Genomic DNA, 23,199 nt, shown 5'->3' on the forward strand with positions numbered 1-23,199 from the left:
TCGCCATGTAATTTCTTTACTTTATCACTAAGTGGTAGCGATAGTCGTAGAAACAATAGTTGGCGAGACGACAACGATGCTTCAATGGAGATCAAGGTGTCAAGCCGGTGACGATGGTGATCATGACGGTGCTTTGGATATGGATATCAAAGGCACAAGATGATGATGGCCATATCATATCACTTATATTGATTGCATGTGATGTTTATCCTTTATGCATCTTATTTTGCTTAGTATGGCGGTAGGATTATAAGATGATCTCTCACTATATTTCAAGGTATAAGTGGTCTCCCTGAGTATGCACCATTGCTACAGTTCGTTGTGCCGAGACACCACGTGATGATCGGGTGTGATAAGCTCTACGTTCACATACAACGGCTGCAAGCCAGTTTTGCACAAGCATAATACTCGGGTTAAACTTGACGAGCCTAGCATATACAGATATGTCCTCGGAACACTGAGACCGAAAGGTCGAGCGTGAATCATATAGTAGATATATATGATCAACATTGTGATGTTCACTATTGAAAACTACTCCATCTCACATGATGATCGGACATGGTTTAGTTGATATGGGTCACGTGATCACTTACATGATTAGAGGGATGTCTATCTAAGTGGGAGTTCTTAAGTAATATGATTAATTGAACTTTAATTTATCATGAACTTAGTACCTGATAGTATTTTTGCATGTCTATGTTGTTGTAGATAAATGGCCCGTGCTGTTGTTCCATTGAATTTTAATGCGTTCCTAGAGAAAGCTAAGTTGAAAGATGATGGTAGAAACTACAAGGAGTTGGTCTGTAACTTGAGGATTATCCTCATTGCTTCACAGAAGAATTACGTCCTAGAAGCACCGCTAGGTGCCAAACTTGCTGCAGGAGCAACTCCAGGTGTTATGAACACATGGCAGAGCAAACCTGATGACTACTCGATAGTTTAGTGTGCCATGCTTTACAGCTTAGAACTAGGACTTCAACGACGTTTTGAACGTCATGGAACATATGAGATGTTCCAGGAGTTGGAGTTAATATTTCAAGCAAATGCCTAGATTGAGAGATATGAAGTCTCCAATAAGTTCTACAGCTGTAAAATGGAGGAGAATAGTTCTGTCAGTGAACACATACTCATAATGTCTGGGTACCACAATCACTTGACTCAGCTGGGTGTTAATCTTCCGGTTGATAGTTTCATTGACAGAGTTCTTCAATCACTGCCACCAAGCTACAAAAGCTTTGTGATGAACTATAATGTGCAAGGGATGGATAAGACAATTCCCGATCTCTTCGCGATGCTAAGGGCTGCTGAGGTAGAAATCAAGAAGGAGCATCAAGTGTTGATGGTCAACAAGACCACCAGTTTCAAGAAGAAGGGCAAAGGGAAGAAGGGGAAATTCAAGAACAACGACAAGCAAGTTGTTGCTCAAGTGAAGAATCCCAAGTCTGGACCTAAGCCTGAGATTGAGTGCTTCTACTGCAAAGGGACTAGTCACTGGAAGCGAAACTGCCCCAAGTATTTGGCGGATACGAAGGATGGCAAAGTGAAAGGTATATTTGATATACATTTCATTGATGTGTACCTTACTAATGCTCGCAGTAGCTCCTGGGTATTTGACACTGGTTCTGATGCTAATAGTTGCAGCTCGAAACAGGGGCTACGGATTAAGCGAAGATTGGCTAAGGACGAAGTGATGATGCACATGGGAAATGGTTCCAAAGTCGATGCGATCGCCGTCGGCACGCTACCTCTACATCTACCTTTGGGATTAGTTTTATACCTGAATAATTGTTATTTGGTGCCAGCATTAAGCATGAACATTATATCTGGATCTTGTTTGATGCAAGACGGTTATTTATTTAAATCAGAGAATAATGGTTGTTCTATTTATATGAGTAATATCTTTTATGGTAATGCACCCTTGATGAGTGGTCTATTTTTACTAAATCTTGATAGTAGTGATACACATATTCATAGTATTGAAGCCAAAAGATATAAGTTTAACAATGATAGTGCAACTTATTTGTGGCACTACCGTTTGGGTCATATTGGTGTAAAGCACATGAAGAAACTCCATGCTGATGGTTATTTTGGAATCACTTGATGCTTGCGAACCATGCCTCATGAGCAAGATGACTAAGACTCCATTCTGTGGAACCATGGAATGAGCAACAGACTTATTGGAAATAATACATACTGATGTATGCGGTCTGATGAGTGTTGATGCTCGTGGAGGGTATCGTTATTTTTTGACCTTCACAGATGATTTGAGCAGATATGGGTATATCTACTTGATGAAACATAAGTCTGAAACATTTGAAAAGTTCAAAGAATTTTAGAGTGAAGTGGAAAATCATCGTAACAAGAAAATTAAGTTTCTACGATCTGATCGTGGATGTGAATATTTGAGTTATGAGTTTGGTATTCATTTGAAACAATGTGAAATAGTTTCGCAACTCACGCCACCTGGAACACCACAGCGTAATAGTGAGTCTGAACGTCGTAACCGCACTTCATTAGATATGGTGCGATCTATGACGTCTCTTACTGATTTACCGCTATCATTTTGGGGTTATGCTTTAGAGACGTATGTATTCACGTTAAATAGGGCACCATCCAAATCCGTTGAGACGACACAATATGAACTCTGGTTTGGCAAGAAACCCAAGTTGTCGTTTCTTAAAGTTTGGGGCTGCGATGCTTATGTGAAAAAGCTTTAACCTGATAACCTCGAACCTAAATCAGAGATATGTGTCTTCATAGGATACCCAAAGGATACTATTGGGTACACCTTCTATCACAAATCCGAAGGCAAGATATTCATTGCTAAGAATGGATCCTTTCTAGAGAAGGAGTTTCTCTCGAAAGAAGTGAGTGGGAGGAAAGTAGAACTTGATGAGGTAAATGTACCTTCTCCCTTATTGGAAAGTAGTTCATCATAGAAATCAGTTCCAGTGATTCCAACACCAATTAGTGAGGAAGCTAATGATGATGATCATGAAACTTCTGATCAAGTTACTACCGAACCTCCTAGGTCAACCAGAGTAAGATCCGCACCAGAGTGGTACGGTAATCCTGTTCTGGAGGTCATGTTAGTTGACCATGAAGAACCTACGAACTATGAGGAAGCGATGATGAGCCCAGATTCCGCAAAATGGCTTGAGTCCATGAAATCTGAGATGGGATCCATGTATGAGAACAAAGTGTGGACTTTGGTTGACTTGCCCGATGACCAGCAACCCATAGAGAATAAATGGATCTTCAAGAAGAAGACTGATGCTGACGGTAATGTTACTGTCTACAAAGCTCGACTTGTTGTGAAACGTTTTCGACAAGTTCAAGGAGTTAACTATGATGAGACCTTCTCACCCGTGGCGATGCTTAAGCCCGTCCGACTCATGTTAGCAATTGCCGCATTTTACGATTATGAAATTTGGCAAATGGATGTCAAAACTGCATTCCTTAATGGATATCTTAAAGAAGAGTTGTATATGATGCAACCATAAGGTTTTGTCGATCCAAAAGGTGCTAACAAAGTGTGTAAGCTCCAGCGATCCATTTATGGACTGGTGCAAGCATCTCGGAGTTGGAATATATGCTTTGATAGTGTGATTAAAGCATATGGTTTTATACAGACTTTTGGTGAAGCCTGTATTTACAAGAAAGTGAGTGGGAGCTTTGTAGCATTTCTGATATTATATGTGGATGACATATTGTTGATTGGAAATGATACTAAATTTCTAAATATCATAAAAGGAAACTTGAATAAGAATTTTTCAATGAAAGACCTCGGTGAAGCTGCTTATATATTGGGCATGAATATCTATAGAGATAGATCAAGACGCTTAATTGGACTTTCACAAAGCACATACCTTGATAAAGTTTTGAAGAAGTACAAAATGGATCAAGTAAAGAAAGGGTTCTTGCCTGTGTTACAAGGTGTGAAGTTGAGTCAGACTAAATGCCCGACCACTGCAGAAGATAGAGAGAAAATGAAAGTCATTCCCTATGCTTCAGCCATAGGTTCTATCATGTATGCAATGTTGTGTACCACACCATATGCGTGCCCTGATATTAGTTTAGCAGGCAGGTACCAAAGTGATCCAGGAGTGGATCACTGGACAACGGTCAACAATATCCTGAAATACCTGAAAAGGACTAAGGATATGTTTCTCGTTTATGGAGGTGACAAAGATCTCGTCGTAAACGGTTACGTTGATGCAAGCTTTGACACTGATCTGGATGACTCTAAGTCACAAACCGGATACGTATTTTTATTGAATGGTGGAGCTGTCAGTTGGTGTAGTTCTAAGCAAAGCGTCGTGGCGGGATCTACGTGTGAAGCGGAATACATAGCTGCTTCGGAAGCAGCAAATGAAGGAGTGTGGATGAAGGAGTTCATATCCGATCTAGGTGTCATACCTAGTGCATTAGGTCCAATGAAAATCTTCTATGACAATACTGGTGCAATTGCCATGGCAAAGGAATCCAGATTTCACAAGAGAACCAAGCACATCACGAGACGCTTCAATTCCATCCATGATCAAGTCAAGGAGGGAGACAAAGAGATTTTCCAGATACATAGAATTTGAATGTTGCATGACTAAGCCTCTCTCATGAGCAAAACATGATCAGCACCAAGACTCCATGGGTGTTAGAATCATTACAATGTAATCTAGATTATTGACTCTATGCAAGTGGGAGACTGAACGAAATATTCCCTAGAGGCATGCTACGTCTTGAGCTTGCGTTGGTTTTCCCCGAAGAGGAAGGGATGATGCAGCAGAGTAGCGTAAGTATTTCCCTCAATTTTTGAGAACCAAGGTATCAATCCAGTAGGAGGCCACGCTCAAGTCCCTCGTACCTACACAAAGCGATAGCTACTCGCAACCAACGCGATTAGCGGTTGTCAATCCCTTCACGGTCACTTACGGGAGTGAGATCTGATAGATATAATATTTTTGGTATTTTTGGTATAAAGATGCAAAGTAAAAAGTAAAAGCAAAGTAAAAAGCAAAGCAAGATTAAAGTGATGGAGATTGATATGATGAGAATAGACCGGGGGCCAAATGTTTCACTAGTGGCTTCTCTCAAGAGCATAAGTATTCTACGGTGGGTGAACAAATTACTGTTGAGCAATTGACAGAATTGAGCATAGTTATGAGAATATCTAGGCATGATCATGTATATAGGCATCACGTCCGTGACAAGTAGATCGAAACGATTCTGCATCTACTACTATTACTCCACTCATTGACCGCTATCCAGCATGCATATAGAGTATTAAGTTAAAAATAGAGTAACGCCTTAAGCAAGATGACATGATGTAGAGAGATAAATTCATGCAATATGAAATAAACACCATCTTGTTATCCTCGATGGCAACGATGCAATACGTGCCTTGCTGCCCCTTCTGTCACTGGGTAAGGACACCACAAGATCGAACCCTAAGCTAAGCACTTCTCCCATGGCAAGAACTACCAATCTAGTTGGCCAAACCAAACGGATAATTCGAAGAGACTTGCAAAGATAACCAATCATACATAAAAGAATTCAGAGAAGATTCAAATATTATTCATAGATAGACTTGATCATAAGCCCACAATTCATCGATCTCAGCAAACACACCGCAAAAAGAAGATTACATCGAATAGATCTCCACAAGAAGGGGGGAGAAATTTGTATTGAGATTCAAAGAGAGAGAAGAAGCCATCTAGCTACTAACTATGGACCCAAAGGTCTGAGGTAAACTACTCACACTTCATCGGAGAGGCTGTGATGATCTAGAAGCCCTCCGTGATGACGGCCCTCTTCCGGCGGAGCTCCGGAACAGGCCCCAAGATGGGATCTCGTGGATACAGAAAGTTGTGGCGGTGGAATTAGGTTTTTGGCTCCTCTTCTGATCGTTTGGGGTACGTGTGTATATATAGGAGGAAGAAGTATGCCGGAGGAGCAACGAGGGGCCCGCGAGGCAGGGGGGCGCGCCCTAGTGGGTGGGGGCCCACCCTCGTGACCGCCTCTTTTGTTCCTTGGAAAAGGGTCCAAGTCTCCTGGATCAGGTTCGGTGAGAAAATCACGTTCTCGGAGATTTTATTCCGTTTGGACTCCGTTTGATATTCCGTTTCTTCGAAACACTGAAATAGGCAAAAAAACTGCAATTCTGGGATGGGCCTCTGGTTAATAGGTTAGTCCCAAAAATAATATAAAAGTGGAAAATAAAGCCCAATATAGTCCAAAACAGTAGATAATATAGCATGGAGCAATAAAAAATTATGGATACATTGGAGACGTATCAGGCATCCCCAAGCTTAATTCCTGCTCGTCCTCGAGTAGGTAAATGATAAATAGAGAATTTTTGACGCGGAGTGCTACATGGCATAATTCCAATGCAAATCTTCTTAATTGTTGTCTGAATATTCAGATTAGAAAGATTCAAGACAAAAGTTTATATTGACATAAAAAATAATAATACTTCAAGCATACTAACAAAGCAATTATGTCTTCTCAAAATAACATGGCCAAAGAAAGTTATCCCTACAAACTCATATAGTCTGGCTATGCTCCATCTTCACCACACAAAGTATTTAAATCATGCACAACCCCGATGATAAGCCAAGCAATTGTTTCATACTCTAACTTTTTCAAAACTTTTTCAATCTTCACGCAATACATGAGCGTGAGCCATGGATATAGCACTGTAGGTGGAATAGAATGGTGGTTGTGGAGAAGAAAAAAAGGAGGGGAAGATAGTCCATCAATAGATATGGAGATGCCCATCAATAGATGTCAATGTGAGTGAGTAGGGATTGCCATGCAACGGATGCACTAGAGCTATAAATGTATGAAATCTCAACAAAAGAAACTAGTGGGTGTGCATCCAACTTGCTTGCTCACGAAGACCTAGGGCAATTTTGAGGAAGCCCATCATTGGAATATACAAGCCAAGTTCTATAATGTAAAATTCCCACTAGTATATGAAAGTGACAACATATGAGACTCTCTATATGAAGAACATGGTGCTACTTTGAAGCACAATATATGAGACTCGCTATATCATGGTGCTACTTTGAAGCACAAGTGTGGAAAAAAGGATGGTAGCATTGCCCCTTTTTATTTATTTTCTTTTTTTTGGGCCTTCTTTTTTTTATTTGGCCTTTCTCTCTTTTTTTATTGGGACAATGCTCTATTGAATGATGATCATCACACTTTTATTTATTTACGACTCAATGATTACAACTCGATTCTAAAACAAAGTATGACTCTATATGGATGCCTCCGGCGGTGTACCGGGATATGCAATGAATCAAGAGTGACAAGTATGAAGAAATTACGAATGGTGGCTTTGCCACAAATACTATGTCAACTACATGATCATGCTAAGAAATATGACAATGATGAATGTGTCATGATGAACTAGATGGTGGAAAGTTGCATGGAAATATATCTCGGAATGGCTATGGAAATGCCATAATAGGTAGGTATGGTGGCTGTTTTGAGGAAGGTATATGGTAGGTGTATGATACCGGCGAAAGTTGCGCGGTATTAGAGAGTCTAGCAAAGGTGGAAGGGTGAGGGTGTGTATAATCCATGGACTCGACATTAGTCATAAAGAACTCATATACTTATTGCAAAAATATAGAAGTTATCAAAGCAAAGTATTACGCGCATGCTCCTAGGGGGATAGATTGGTAGGAAAAGACCATCGCTCGTCCCCGACAACCACCCATAAGGAAGACAATCAATAAATAAATCATGCTCCGACTTCGTCACATAACGGTTCACCATACGTGCATGCTATGGGAATCACAAACTTTAACACAAGTATTCTTTAAATTCACAACTACTCAACTAGCATGACTTTAATATTATTACCTCCATATCTCAAAACAATTATCATGCTTCAATGTTTTCTTAGTATTCAACACACTCAAAAGAAAGTTTCACAAATCTTGAATACCAAGCATATTATTATTAAGAAAATAACCATGCTATTAAGGGACTCCCAAAATAATTTAAGTGAAGCATGAGAGATCAGTAGTTTCTTTAAAACAAGTCCACCACCATGCTCTAAAAGATCTAAGTGAAGCTCATAGAGAAAAATTATGACGCTCAAAAGATATAAGTGAAGCACATAGAGCAAAATTATCTAGCTAAAAAGATATAAGTGAAGCACATAGAGCAAAACTACTTAGCTCAAAAGATATAAGTGAAGCGCATAGAGCAAAATTACTTAGCTCAAAAGATAGAAGTGGAGCACATAGAGTATTCTATGAAATTTTAATTCATGTATGGCTCTCTCAAAAGGTGTGTACAGCAAGGATGATTGTGGAATACTAAGACACAAAGACACAAATAATACAAGACGCTCCAAGCAAAACACATATCATGTTGGTGAATAAAAATATAGCTTCAAGTAAATTACCGATGGAAATGGACGAAAGAGGGGATGCCTTCTGGGGCATCCCCAAGCTTTGACTTTTTGGTGTCCTTGGATTATCTTGGGGGTGCCATGGGCATACCCTAGCTTAGGCTCTTGCCACTCCTTGTTCCATGATCCATCAAAAGAATTCACCCAAAACTTGAAAACTTCACAACGCAAAACTCAAAATAGAAAACTCGTGAGCTCCGTTAGTGAAAGAAAACAAAATACCACTGCAAGGTACTGTAATGAACTCATTATTTATTTATATTGGTGTTAAACCTACTTTATTCCAACTTCTCTATGGATTATAAACTATTTTACTAGCCATAGATTCATCAAAATAAGCAAACAACACAAGAAAAAACAGAATCTGTCAAAAACAGAATAGTCTGTAGTAATCTGTAGGTAGCACAAGATCTGGAACCCCAAAAATTCTAAAAAATTGCTGGACGTGAGTAATTTATCTATTAATCATATGCAAAAAGAATTAACTAAATATCACTCTTCAAATAAAAATGACGGCAGTTCTCGTGAGCGCTAAAGTTTCTGTTTTTTACAGCAAGTTCAACAAGACTTTCCCTAAGTCTTCCCAACGGTTCTACTTGGCACAAACACTAATTAAACACAAAAAACACAACCAAAACAGAGGATAAATAATTTATTTATTACTAAGCAGGAGCAAAAAGCAAGTAATAAAAATAAAATTGGGTTGCCTCCCAACAAGCGCTATCATTTAACGCCCCTAGCTAGGCATAAAAGCGAGGATAGATCTAGGTATTGCCATCTTTGGTAGGCAATCCATAAGTGGCTCTCATGATAGTTTCATATGGTAATTTTATTTTATTTCTAGGAAAGTGTTCCATGCCCTTTTTAATGGAAATTGAAATCTAATATTCCCTTCCTTCATATCAATAATCGCACCAACTGTTCTAAGGAAAGGTCTACCAAGAATAATCGGGCGAGAAGGATTGCAATCTTTATCAAGAACAATGAAATCTAAGGAAACATAATTCCTATTTGCAACAATAAGAACATCATTAATCCTTCCCATAGGTTTCTTAATAGTGGAATCCGCAAGATGCAAGTTTAGAGAGCAATCATCAAAATTACGGAAATCTAGCAAATCACACAAAGTCTTGGGAATAGTAGAGACACTAGCACCCAAATCACACAAAGCATAAAACTCAGGATTTTTCATTTTAATTTTAATAGTTGGTTCCCACTCATCATAGAGTTTTCTAGGGATAGAAACTTTCAACTCAAGTTTTTCTTCATAAGATTGCATCAAGGCATCAACAATATGTTCGGTGAAGGCTTTATTTTGACTATAAGCATGTGGAGAATTTAGCACGGATTGCAACAAATAAATACAATCAATATTCATAATTAAATTCCTTGAAATCCAATATAGTGGGTTTAGCAACATCTAGTTTTTTATTTCTTTCAATCCCACTTTCATCAATTTCATCATTAAGATCTAAATACTCCGAATTTTTAGAACGCCTTCTAGGTAAAGGAAGATCATATTCAGTTTCATAAAGATTAATATTGCAAAACAAAGATTTAATAGGGGACACATCAATACTTTTTAGATCTTCATCTTGATTTTCATAGGAATTGGAGGAACACGCTTTATTAAAGGCATCTCTGGAAGCACGCATCCTAGCGGTTCTTTCCTTGCACTCATCACTGGAAATTCTCATGGCTTTGAGAGACCCATTGATATCATGCTTAGGAGGATTAGATCTAAGCTTTAAAGAATCAACCTCAACATAAATTCTATCAACGTTTCTAGCCAAATCATCAACTTTAAGCAATTTCTCCTCAAGCAAAGCATTAAAATTCTTTTGTGAATTCATAAATTCTTTAACACTATTCTCAAATTCAGAGGGCATCTTATTATAATTTCCATAAGAGTTGTTGTAGGAATTCCCATAATTATTAGATGGATTACTAGGATATGCCCTAGGATTAAAATTCCCTCTATAAGCGTTGTTACCAAAATTATTCCTACCAACAAAATTCACATCCATAGATTATTTTCATTCTCAATCAAAGTAGACAAAAGCATATCATTAGGATCAGAAGAAACACTCTTAGTAGCAAATAATTTCATAAGTTCATCCATCTTTCCACTCAACACATTAATTTCTTCTATCGCATGCACTTTTTATTAGAAGATCTTGCAGTATGCCATTGAGAATAATTAACCATAATATTATCTAGGAGTTTAGTAGCATCTCCTAAAGTGATTTCCATAAAAGTGCCTCCCGCGGCCGAATCTAAAAGATTTCTAGAAGAAAATTTCAATTCGGCATAAAATTTTTGTATAATCATCCACAAATTCAAACCACGAGTAGGGAAATTACGTATCATTAATTTCATTATCTCCCAAGCTTGTGCAACATGTTCATGATCAAGTTGTTTAAAGTTCATAATATCGTTTCTAAGAGAGATGATCTTAGCAGGAGGAAAATACTTAGAGATAAAAGCATCTTTGAACTTGTTCCATGAATCAATACTATTCTTAGGCAAGACGAAAACCAAGCTTTAGCACGATCTCTAAGCAAAAAAGGAAATAGCTTCAATTTAATGACATCATTATTGACATCTTTTTTCTTTTGCATATCACATAAATCAACGAAGCTATTCAGATGAGTAGCGGCATGTTCACTAGGAAGGCCGGCGAATTGATCTTTCATAACAAGATTCAACAAAGCAGTATTAATTTCAAAAGATTCAGCATCGGTAAGAGGATCAATCAAAGTGCTAAGGAAATCATTATTATTGGTATTGGTGAAGTCACACAATTTGGTATTATCTTGAGCCATCGCGACAAACAAGCAATCTATCACGCGAGCAAACAAAAAGGCAAGCGGGCAAAAAGAGGCAAATAGAGAGGGATGATAGACAGAGAGGGCGAATAAAACGGCAAGGGAGAATTGGGGGGAGAGGAAAATGAGAGGCAAATGGAAAATAATGTAATGCGAGAGATAGGGATTGTGATGGGTACTTGGTATGTTGACTTTTTGCGTAGACTCCCCGGCAGCGGCACCAGAAATCCTTCTTGCTACGTCTTGAGCTTGCGTTGGTTTTCCCCGAAGAGGAAGGGATGATGCATTAGAGTAGCGTAAGTATTTCCCTCAGTTTTTGAGAACCAAGGTATCAATCTAGTAGGAGGCCACGCTCAAGTCCCCCGTACCTACACAAGGCTATGGCTACTCGCAACCAACACAATTAGGGGTTGTCAATCCCTTCACGGTCACTTACGAGAGTGAGATCTGATAGATATAATATTTTTGGTATTTTTGGTATAAAGATGCAAAGTAAAAAGTAAAAGCAAAGTAAAAAAGCAAAGCAAGATTAAAGTGATGGAGATTGATAAGATGAGAATAGAACCGGGGGCCATAGGTTTCACTACTGGCTTCTCTCAAGAGCATAACTATTCTACAGTGGGTGAACAAATTACGGTTGAGCAATTGACAGAATTTAGCATAGTTATGAGAATATCTAGGCATGATCATGTATATAGGCATCACGTCCGTGACAAGTAGATCGAAACGATTTTGCATCTACTACTATTACTCCACTCATCGATCGCTATCCAGCATGCATCTAGAGTATTTAGTTAAAAACAGAGTAACACCTTAAGCAAGATGACATGATGTAGAGAGATAAATTCATGCAATATGAAACAAACCCCATCTTGTTATCCTCGATGGCAACGATGCAATACGTGCCTTGCTGCCCCTTTTGTCACTGGGTAAGGACACCACAAGATCGAACCGAAAGCTAAGCACTTCTCCCATGGCAAGAACTACCAATCTAGTTGGCCAAACCAAACGGATAATTCGAAGAGACTTGCAAAGATAACCAATCATATATAAAAGAATTCAGAGAAGATTCAAATATTATTCATAGATAGACTTGATCATAAACCCACAATTCATCGGTCTCAACAAACACACAACAAAAGAAGATTACATCGAATAGATCTCCACAAGAGAGGGGTAGAACTTTGTATTGAGATTCAAATAGAGAGAAGAAGCCATCTAGCTACTAACTATGGACCTGAAGGTCTGAGGTAAACTACTCACACTTCATCGGAGAGGCTATGATGATGTAGAAGCCCTCCGTGATGACGGCCCTCTTCCGGTGGAGCTCCGGAACAGGCCCCAAGATGGGATCTTGTGGATACAAAAAGTTGCGGCGGTGGAATTAGGTTTTTGGCTCCTCTTCTGATCGTTTGGGGGTACGTGTGTATATATAGGAGGAAGAAGTACGCCAGAGGAGCAACGAGGGGCCCACGAGGCAGGGGGCGCGCCCTAGGGGGGCGATCCCCACCCTCATGACCGCCTCTTTTGTTCCTTGGAGCAGGGTCCAAGTATCACGTTCGGTGATAAAATCACGTTCCCGAAGATTTTATTCCGTTTGGACTCCGTTTGATATTTCGTTTCTTTGAAACACTGAAATAGGCAAAAAAACAGCAATTCTGGGCTGGGCCTCCGGTTAAGAGGTTAGTCCCAAAAATAATATAAAAGTGGAAAATAAAGCCCTATATAGTCCAAAACAGTAGATAATATAGCATGGAGCAATCAAAAATTATAGATACGTTGGAGACATATCAAGGCAATATAAAGTTGTTATTTGTATTCCTTATATCATGATAAATGTTTATTATTCATGCTACAATTGTATTAACCGGAAACTTAGTACATGTGTGAATACATAGACAAACAGAGTGTCACTAGCATGCCTCTACTTGACTGGCTCGTTAATAAAAGATGGTTAAGTTTCCTAGCCATAGACATGAGTTGTCATTTGATGAACGGGATCACATCATTAGAGAATGATGTGATTGACTTGACCCATCCATTAGCTTAGCACTATGATCGTTTAGTTTATTGCTATTGCTTTCTCCATAACTTATACATGTTCCTATGACTATGAGATTATGCAACTCCCAAATACCAGAGGAACACTTAGTGTGCTATAAAATGTCACAACATAACTGGGTGACTATAAAGATGCTCTACAGGTGTCTCCGATGGTGTTTGTTGAGTTGGCATAGATCGAGATTAGGATTTGTCACTCTGTGTATCAGAGAGGTATCTCTGGGCCCTCTCAGTAATGCACATCACTATAAGCCTTGCAAGCAATGTGACTAATGAGTTAGTTACGGGATGTTGCATTACGGAACGAGTAAAGAGACTTGCGGGTAACGAGATTGAACTAGGTATTGAGATACCGACGATCGAATCTTGGGCAAGTAACATACCGATGACAAAGGGAACAACATATGTTGTTATGCGGTTTGACCGATAAAGATCTTCATAGAATATGTTGAAACCAATATGAGCATCCAGGTTCCACTATTGGTTATTGACCAGAGATGAGTCTCGGTCATGTCTACATAGTTCTCGAACCCATAGGGTGCGCATGCTTAACGTTCGGTGATGATGCGTATTATGAGTTTATGTGTTTTGCTGTACCGAAGGTAGTTCGGAGTTCCGGATATGATCACTGACATGACAAGGAGTCTCGGAATGGTCGAGACATAAAGATCGATATATTGGAAGGCTATGTTTGGACATCGGAATGGTTACGAGTGAGTTTGGGCATTTACCGGAGTACGGGGGGTTACAGGAACCCCCGGGGAGTATATGGGCCTTAGTGGGTCTTAGTGGCAGAGAAGAGAAGGTAGGCTAGGAGGGGGCGCCCCCAGGCCCAATGTGAATTGGGTTGGAGGGCCGACCCCCATTTCCTTGGTCCTTCTCCCTCTTCCTTCTATTCCTAGTTGGACTAGGAAAGGGGGGGGGGGGTCCTACTCCTACTAGGAGGAGGACTCCTCCCCCTTGGCGCGCCTAGAGAGGCCGGCCGGCCTCCCCTCTCCGTCCTTTATATATGCGGGGAGAGGGCACCCTAGAACACACAAGTTGAATGTTTAGCCGTCTGCGGTGCCCCCCTCCATAGATTTCCACCTCGGTCATATCGTTGTACAGCTTATGCGAAGCCCTACGTGGGTAACTTCATCATCACCATCATCACGTCGTTGTGCTGACGAAGCTCTCCCTCGACACTCAGCTGGATCTAGAGTTCGTGGGAGGTCACCGAGCAGAACGTGTGCATATCGCGGAGGTTCCGTACCTTCGGTGCTTGGATCGGTCGGATCGTGAAGACGTATGACTACATCAACCACGTTGTCATAACGCTTCCTCTTACGGTCTGCGAGGGTACATGGACAACACTCTCCCCTCTCGTTGCTATGCATCACCTAGATGGATCTTGCGTGTGCGTAGGAATTTGGCTGTAGTAAATACATGACAAAAAATACAATTGCTATATTTCCAGGTTATTAAGCATGCTTGGTTTGGTTAACTGTCTGATCTTCTATTAGGAGTATGTCATATAGTGCAATGTGGTGCTCAGTTAATATTTGGTTCATTTGTTGTGGTGTTTAGCTAATTGCATGGTTCAATTCTACACTGCGATGTCTAATTGTCATGGGTAGAATTTTGTATTGTTGTGCATGTGAGGAATAAAATTGAATTTGGCTGCACTTAATACACGAGAAACATATACAAGTGCTATATTTCCTAGTTCTTAATCATGCTTGGTTTGGATAAATGGGTTTTCCATGTGGCTTGAATTAATATGATGAATCTTCAATGTGCTTATTTTTCATCAACATATTTTACTAATAGCATGCGAACCCTTACTTAACCTGATGACTAACTACCTTATATGTGTTGCAGTGAAACAATGGGAAGCACTGAGGTTTATAATCGAGGTTAGCACATGCATGTCCGTTGTTTAATAGCACATTATTGTGCAATTGCAGGAACCATTCTAATATTTAGGTTTTTAACAATGTGGTCTTGCACATGTAGGTCCTGCTGTCAGAGGTTTTGACCCACTGTTTGACCCTTTTTGCATATGGGGAAATGGGTTGTCCATGAATATCAGTCAAGTCAAGAAAGTCAGAAAGATTGTTAGGATAAAGAAATTAGCAACAAAAAACAAAAAGATCTTTGTCTACACAATGAAGAAGACATCAGTTCACTACACGATGGTACTAACAATTATACCTTGCCTTTTTTATTCCTTTGCCCCATTTCCAATATAGAGAAGATATTTATGCCCATCCTTATTTTCAGGCCTTTCGAAATCGGTTCACTGATAATTACCTCTCAAACCACCTGTATGGTCAGAAGGCGAGGAAGGTATTCATACAATACCCATGGTTCAATATTGAAGTGTTCCTGAAGAGGACGAAGGATGGACGGTCAATCATCCACAGGCACTGGCCTAAAGTTAAAAAGACCTTCAACATCAATGAAGGCTCAATATTCGCCTTCTGCTTCAGCAGTTTTCCAGATGAGATACATCTGTCTATTGTAACACTCACAATGCGGCTATATCTCCGCGTGTCGTGGCACGACTTAGAGGCATAGCCACATGGTAGGCATGTCGCAAGAGGGGTAATCTTTACACATCCCATGTACTGAATAAGAAAGGGATAAAGAGTCGGCTTACAATCGCCACTTCACACAATACATAAATGTATCATACATCATCCAGAATACAATCAAGGTCCGACTACAGAACCAAAATAAAGAAAGACAACCCCAAATGCTAGATCCCCGATCGTCCCAACTGGGCTCCTCTACTGATCATCCGGAAAAGAAACATAGTAACGGCCCGAATCCTCGTCGAACTCCCACTTGAGTTCGGTAGCGTCCCCTGAACTGGCATCATCGGCACCTGCATCTGTTTGGAAGTATCTGTGAGTCACGGGGACTCAGCAATCTTACACCCGTGAGATCAAGACTATTTAAGCTTTAGGGTAGGAAAGGGTAGTGAGGTGGAGCTACAGCAAAGGACTAAGCATATATGGTGGCTCACTTACGCAAATGAGAGCGAGAAGAGAAGTAAAGCATGGTCGAGAAGCTAAAAGTGATCAAGAAGTGATTCTGAAGCTACTTACGCTCAATCATAACACGAGACCGTGTTCTCTTCCCGGACTCCACCGAAAAGAGACCATCACGGCTACACACGCGGTTGATTCATATTAATTAAGTTAAGGGTCAAGTTCTCTACAACCAGACATTAACAAATTCCCATCTTCCCATAACCACGGGCATGGCTTTCAAAAGTACAAACCCTGTAGGGGTGTCCCAACTTAGCCCATCACAAGCTCTCACGGTCAACGAAGGATATTCCTTCACATGGGAAGACCCGATTAGTCTTGGAATCCCGGTTATAAGACATTTCGACAATGGTAAAACAAGACCAGCAAAGCTGCCCGATGTGCCGACAAATCCTGATAGGAGTCGCACGTATCTCGTTCTCAGGGCACACCGGATGAGACATCCTAAGAGTAAAACCAACCCTCAAGTTGGACTGAGGTGGTCCCGCAGTCTACTCGGTTCGGACCAACACTCAGAGGAGCACTGGCCCGGAGGGTTTAAAATAAAGATGCCCCTTGAGTCTGCAGAACCCAAGGGAAGGTATATGGTGGTAGGTAGGCAAATGGTAAAACCAAGGTTGGGCCTTGCTGGAGGAGTTTTATTCAAAGCGAACTGTCAAGGGGTTCCCATAACACCCAACCGCGTAAGGAACGCAAAATCAAGGAGCATACACTACAAAAAAATACACTTCCATGATGATACGTGTTTGTCAAAGTAGTCGCATTTTTTGTCATGCATGTACATCCATGACAAATTTATGACAGAATCAGATAGTCATACATGTGCTGTCATAGAAGTGTTCCATGACATTACCAAAATTATCATCACGGAAGTGTGCACTTCCATGACAATAAATCGCGCGTCACAGAAGTGCTTTCGTCAAGGGTGACCGACACGTGGCATCCACCGTAACGGAACGCCGTTATGCTATCGGGTTGGGTTTTGGGTCTGATAACCCGTTAACAGCCCCGACCAATGGGGATTTTCCACGTGTAAAATCATCAATGGTTGGAGGAAACACGTGTCCGCTGATCGTTGGGACAGATGTCATCCACTCATTGGACAGAAGGCGCCTATGATACGTCGACACATGGCACGGCCCAACAGAGGCCCATTCCTGTGAAAAGGCCGTCCCGTTTGACTTGGTCAAAAGGTGGCGGGCTGGCCCATGGAAAGCCTGTTATCGGCCTGTTCGCATATAGCCCATTTACAGCCCGCTAACCCAAGGCCCGTTACGCCCTATCCGAATTAGACCCAGTAGCGTCATCTGGGCCATCCAATATGATTCCAGCCCGTTTTCACTTCTAGCCCATTTATGGCCCATGACGTCTTTCAACCCATATAAGGCCCTATGTAACTCTTGGCCTATTAACGGCCCGTGGTGAAACTGGCCCGTAATGAATAGTGTATCACTTTACACCCATTAACGGCCCTTGGTGAAACTGGCCCATAATGAACAGTGTATCACTTTATACCCATTAACGGCCCGTTATTCTGTTGGGCCGTTTCCAGCCCATGTTATATTTCGGCCTTCTCAGAGCCCATTTATTCTTGGGCTCATTTCCAGCATTCATTTACTTACGGCCCGTTACTGTGATTTTCTGCTTGTGGGTCAAATTCAGCCCGTCGTTATAGTCGGCCCGTTTTGTGGTCCGTTAATACGTTGGGCCATTTTCATAGCGTCATCAAATATGACCTATTAACGATGGCCCGTTTACGGCCATAATGCGGCCTGTTATTGGCCCATGTTTGGCCAATCGATCATACATCCTGTATAAGGCCCATTGATGATACGGCCCGTAGAAGGCCCATCGTTTATACAGCCCGTAGAAAGCCCATTGTTTCTACAGCTCGTAGAAGGCCTACAGTTTCTACGGCCCGTAGAAGGCCCACTGTTTCTACGGACCGTAGGAGGCCCAGTGTCACTACAGTAAATATTAGCCCATGGTTATTGTGGCCTATTTTAAAAAATAGGTTATTGCAACCACTAGCAAACCACGGAAGAAGAACTGCACTGACTACAAGCAAACAAATAAACAAGACAATAAGGAAATAAATAAGCAAGCAACTTATGCTAGGCTATCACGGCTATTACACATATTACATCCATTGGGCATCAAAGTTCGTCACCAGTGCAAATATAGGGAACAAAGCAGCATATAAACGCCGTAGCAAAACAAGTCCAGAACTAAAACCACTTCAGAAGAGTTCAAGAAACAATATCCTGGGTACCCATAATGATGGCAAGATGCTTAGCAAGCTTATTAACTTTCTCTTGTTTGGCGCTTAAATCCTCCAGCGCTTGCTGATGCACAAGAAAGGACTGGTGTTTATCTGCCGCAATAACTTGCTGTTTGAGTTACTGGCCACTACCGCTGGCTCAAGCGCTTGTAGCTGGCCAGTACCGATGTCCTGTTCAAGAACCCCCTCCAATTCAAATGGCTGATCAACAAGAAAAGAAATTGAACGTATAGACATTGTATGATAGATAGATGTGGTAATTCACATATATGTTGTCTAACCAAATAGGACAGCATGACATAGTTTCACATATATGATGCCTAACTAAACAACATAGCATGACAGAGTTTCAGATATATGATGGATAACTTAACAGGACATAATGGCATAATTCAACATATGATGAGTACCTAAACAGGATGACATGACACAACTATATGATGTCTTTCTAAAATAGGTTGGGATGAAATAATTCACATACATGTTGTCTAAGTATACAGGATGGCATGATATAATTGACATAATTGATTCATAAACTAAGCAGCTGGCACTCGCATGTATGATCTCTAAACTAAGCAGATAGAATTCAATATTGTGCATATGATGTCTAAACTAAGCAATGCAAGACACCATATGCATCATATGAGAAATATAAGCATTGCAACATAGAGCATACACCTCAGGTGGGATATAGGACTGGCCATCTGTCTCTGAATCCTCCTCTGAGGAGCTCCCTGTAACCATCGAGATATATGCTTCAACAGGTACCATTGCCTGCTCTGAAGACCTTGTTTTCACTCCAGATTTTTCCATAACTGGCTCAAATGGCTGACACACATGAAGAGTAGTTCAATATACACAGATTGTCGACAAATGGAATACGTAATGAAAAAAAAGATGGCATGAGATAATTCACATATATGATGCCTGGCTCCATGGCGATGCATAATTCACATATATGATAACTGGCTGAAAACATGGCATTGCATAATTCACATATCTGATATAGAAAGCAAACACGAGGCATTCACACAAAGCATGTCTAATCTAAGCAGATGGCATGGCAATGCAAGACACCATATGCATGATATGAGCAATATAACCCAGCCAAGTTAGAGCATGCACCTCTGGGGGGGATACGACTAGTCATCTCTCTCTGAATCCTCCTCTGAGGAGCTATCTGTAACCAGGAAGAAATCTGCATCGACGGGTAGCACTGACTGCTGAGAAGACCTTGTTTTCACTCCAGATCTTCCCATGACCGACTCAAATGGCTGATGCACAGGAAGAGTAGATGAATGTATAAACATTGTTGACAAATGGAATACATTATGGAAAAAATATGGCACGATACAATTCACATATACGACGACTGGCTAAACAGGATGGCATTGCATGATTCACGTATATGATGCCTGGCTAAAGAAGATGGCATTGCATAATTCCCATATACTCCCTCCGTTCCTAAATATTTGTCTTTTTAGAGATTTCAAATGGACTACCACATACGGATGTATATAGAAACATTTTAGAGTGTAGATTCACTCATTTTGTTCCGTATGTAGTCACTTGTTGAAATGTCTAAAAAGACAAATATTTAGGAATGGTGGGAGTATGATATAGAAACCAAACAGGTGGCATTCACACAAAGCAAATCTAAACTAAGCTGATGACATATAAGATGTATAATGTAAGCAATGCAAGGCGCCATATGCATGATATGACCAACATCAGCATGCCAGGTTAGAGCAAACACCTCAGGTGGTAAATAGGCGTGGTCGGGTCCTTCTGAATCTCCATCTGAATAGTTATCTTCCTCTGGAATACAATCTGGAAATGCAAGAGAGGGGGCACTTCACCCACCATGGAGCGGCGTCTGCATGACATTATATTCGCACGCAACAGTCTTATCTTTTTCTCTACATGTTCAGTACGATTGTGTACAATATCTGACATGCATAATAAAAAAAATAGTTAGATTTTGTAAGGCCTAAGGTGTGCATGCAAAAATCAAGACTGATGGTAGCAAACGAGTGGATGGATCCAAAACTAATGATAGCAGGTAGATTATAGCTTAAGTTTAAAAAGATAGACAATGGACCATCTATTGTTTGTTGCCCACCCAACATGAACCACATAGAAGACCCAGATGAACCAGATAGTAGACAGATACTATTTGTTGCTGGCTCGATATGAGACCCATGGGCAATTCAAAAGTCCACATTGAACGATAAAGTAGTAGGTAATAATAACCGATGTATAACATAAGCAAACACGAAAGACTGCGACCTCTCTTCCGAAACTGTGTAGTCCTCAGGTTCATCTGCTCAAGTCGATGATGGTAATGCAGTTGGCGTGGCTGCCGGCAACAGGGAAGATGATCTCAAGTGGCGAAAGGAAGTCTGCAGGGGGGATCTCTGCTGCAGTAAACGATTCTGTCGATGGTGCACCTCAGGTGGGGTGGATGACGACACGGCAGGAGCAGGACATAACACACAGAGTTTTCTTTGGTGCATATATGAAAATCAAGTAAATCTGTAAGGGCTCCTTAGAATTTGAGGATTCTATAAACGCGGGGACAGGAAAAACACAAGAATAGGATAGGAATGCATGTGCAAAACAAAGCATTTGGAAACATAGGATTTTAGTCAACCTGGGTGTTTGGCTCACATGAATTGGAAGAACAGAGGAATGTGGAAACAAAGTGATGCGACGAGTATACAACCTCTTTGTCATAGCCTTGTGGACCTCAGCATCATTGGGTTGGACGTGGAGGATGGTGATGATGCTGGTGTGACTGTCAGAGACGGGGAAGAAGATCCTAAGCCTCTGGAAATGGCGCCGAGGGTACTGTTCCGCTGTGATTGACGGTTCCGTTGTTGGAGCAACTCTGCTAAGGTGTACGGCAACGAGGCTGAAGCATGACAAGACAGACAATGTTAATCTGAAGTGGGACCCTAATATCATCTGCAATAGATGATGTAAAATACATCACCAAAAAGTGCTAGATGTAAAATGCATCAGGCGCGCCATGGCTGCTCCGACAGATGCTGTAAGTATTGTTCACTCTGAACTTAACTTAAGAAAATGAACTTCACAGTCGAAACTGAATTTTACGGTTGAAACTAAATTTTACTGTCGAAACTGATTGAACTAGTAACAGAGCATTGCAATAGATGTTTACGGCGTTCGAGCACTAGTAGCAGAGAAGCAGTGATATAAATCAGTAGACGCTCGAGCAGGGAACGCACTTTCAGAGAGCATGTCGTGCAGTAGCACCGCGAGCGAGTGCTAAAGCAGCAACTCCTGTAGCTGCCGGAGGTCGTGCAGCAGCAGCAGCAGCGCAAGCGAGATCGAGAGCAGAGCAGCAGCATGAACGAAAGCAGGAGCAGTGCGGTAGCGCGACCGACAACAAGAACAGAGCCGCAGTGCGAGAGAGAGCCGGAGCAGCTGCAGCTAGTGCCGTTGTGGAAGTCGCCGCCGAGGAAGCAACGACATGGGGGAGAGACGCCGTGGATGATGTGGCAGGCGACGGCACCGTCGATGGAGACACACCATGTCTGCTCGGTATCGAGCACCGGCAGCCCCGTGAGATCGAATAAAAGATAAAATGCAGCGGTGAGTGCAGAACCTCCTTGGTGGCGCCGAGTTGGCCTCGACTTCATCAGAGGAATTGGTGAGGGTGTTGTGGTTCCGGTGGGGCAGGTCAAGACGGCGCCGTGGGGATTGAGGTGGCGCAATAGACGAGGCGAAAATCGGGGCAGCTCCTTGGAGGTGGAGGACGGGGCGGCTGATCTGGCGGGACGACGAGATCGACAACAGATCCTCATCCGGTGCGGTGGATGAGGGACGGCGAGCTATTGCAGTGGACGACGTAGTCGGGGAAGAGTCTCCGGCTGGGCGGCGGTCGGGAGGCCGACGGAGGAGCGTGGGGTTTCGCGAGTTTTGGCGGCCTCGGTGTACGAATGGGGGCGAAGGGTGAGGGGTGAGCCAAGCTTAGGGACGTGCTTGTCCGAAATGTAGGGTAAGTTACTAGCGTACCCCCACCGGTTTTGACACCGCGACGTGGAACTTCATTTCCGGTTGAGGGGTAGAAGGGGATTTCGCGTGTCTGGTCTGCGGGAGCGATTTCGGATGAGGAGGGAGTTCTCGTGCGCGTCCAAATTTCGGGATAACAAGGTGCGGCGCGGGTTGAAGAAGCGGGAGTTTCAAAGCACGTGAGACAAAAGATACTCGAGCTTGAAAATTTCGGGATAACAAGGTGCGGATTCCTTGTTCGGCAGAACAAACTTAATGTGTAAAACAAACAATTCATACAAGACACAAGAGAGTCATGTCCCCTTTTACTATATTGCTTTAGATGCCATTGAAAAAACTACAAGAAAAATGTACAAAAAAAATTGGGAGAACAAGATTACCCTGCACAGTACCAAATCGATTCACACTTCCCTCAACAACAACAAAAAACAAATCAATTCCCACCAAAGAAAGAGTAATGTCCCTTTTTATATGATTACAGATGCCATGATCTCAAATTTCAATTTTTGAATCCATGTTATGTTGAATTTG

The sequence above is a fragment of the Triticum dicoccoides genome, chromosome 4A (genome assembly GCF_002162155.2).
Source record: "Triticum dicoccoides isolate Atlit2015 ecotype Zavitan chromosome 4A, WEW_v2.0, whole genome shotgun sequence".
In the NCBI taxonomy this organism is placed as follows: Eukaryota; Viridiplantae; Streptophyta; class Magnoliopsida; order Poales; family Poaceae; genus Triticum; species Triticum dicoccoides.